Source organism: Lycium ferocissimum, unplaced genomic scaffold (genome assembly GCF_029784015.1).
Source record: "Lycium ferocissimum isolate CSIRO_LF1 unplaced genomic scaffold, AGI_CSIRO_Lferr_CH_V1 ctg4247, whole genome shotgun sequence".
Taxonomy (NCBI): domain Eukaryota; kingdom Viridiplantae; phylum Streptophyta; class Magnoliopsida; order Solanales; family Solanaceae; genus Lycium; species Lycium ferocissimum.
The window spans coordinates 27,710-29,159 of NW_026725617.1; the positions used below are offsets into that span (position 1 = coordinate 27,710).

The 1,450-nt window shown below is 38.3% G+C and overlaps 1 non-coding gene across 1 annotated transcript; it reads right to left on the minus strand.

The window, feature by feature from the left end:
- Positions 1-1,019: 1,019 nt before the first annotated feature.
- Positions 1,020-1,126, minus strand: LOC132044361 (small nucleolar RNA R71). Its single transcript, XR_009412126.1, has one exon. It is a non-coding gene; the product is annotated as a small nucleolar RNA R71 (small nucleolar RNA).
- Between the last annotated feature and the right edge of the window lie 324 nt (positions 1,127-1,450).

A 1,450-nucleotide genomic window follows, 5' to 3' on the forward strand; every position in this document is an offset into this window, starting at 1 on the left:
TAGTTACCCGGACGCGGGTTAACGACGATGGTATATTTGATATGCATGACATGTGTTTTCTTTAAAAAGTTAAGCAGGCATAATATTTGCCTTAAGAGGCAATTGATGTACAGGTTATATCTTTGCCTCATGTTTCATTATTTCTTTATTGTGTTAGTATTATTCATGCCTTACATACTCAGTACATTGTTCGTACTGACGTCCTTCTTCTTTTTGGACGCTGTGTTCATGCCCACAGGTAGACAGGGAGATGGACCGGATTCCTAGGAGCCTGTTCAGCATATATATACAGGAGCACTCCACTACTCCGGAGTTGCAGATTTTGGGTATATCCTTTTGTGTGCATATATTGGGTATGGCGGGGTCCTGTCCCGTCCTTATGTCTCAGTATTCTTGTAGAGGCTCGTAGATACGTAGATGTGGTTGCAGATGTCTCATAATTATTACGAGTATATGGGTGAATATCATTTTTGGTAGCCTCGTATATATATATATATATATATATATATATATATATATATATATATATATATATATATATATATATATATATATATATATATATATATATATATATGTTTTGGAAATGATAACGATTATCTTATGTCAAGTTTCATGTTGGGGATAATATATATTCAGGATGAGTTTGAGGGCAAGTATGATAGATGGTGCTTGGTAGGGTAGCTCCGGGTACCCGTCATGGCCCCTAGCTGGGTCGTGACAATAATGCTGCCAATTGCAAGATTGACTCCACTATCTACGAACTGCTCAAACTTGAGGGTTATTTTCGAAACTCTATCAATGATGACCCTCACTAATATTTGAAGAACTTCGTGCGCGTGTGCCTAACATATGCAGAATGTTGTTCCAGATAATGCTATTCAGCTAAGAGTTTTCAAGTACTCTTTAGCCAGTGAAGCAAGAGTGTGGTTTAAGAAGCTGCCCCATAACACTATTCATACGTGGGGTGAGTTCGTTGTGGTTTTTCTCAAGAAGTGGTTCCCCCAAGTAAGAAATTTGAAATTTGTGACAAGATATATAATTTCAAACAGCTTCCGGGGGAATAACTATTTGAAGCTTGGGAGAGATTCAAGGAATATTTGCAGAAGTCTCTGAATCATGGTTTTCTAGAAAATATAGAGATGGAGAATTTCTACAGAGGGCTAGATCCGTTGACACAAGCAGTCGCAAACAACGCAGCTGGCGGGTGTTTTATGGACAAGACATACGCACAAATCACTCAATTGCTTGATAAGCTTACTACTCACAATCCAGTATGGCATTCGGGTGGTACTGACAGTGTAGACAATGGAGTTCCAATGATCCATAACTTTGTGAAGGAGAACCAAGAGACTCAACATACGCTAGCTCAGATAGCAACCAATATTTCTTTGCTGACTAAGAGACTTGATGAAAAGGAAGAGAAGAAGGTTAATGTTGTTGAAGAAGT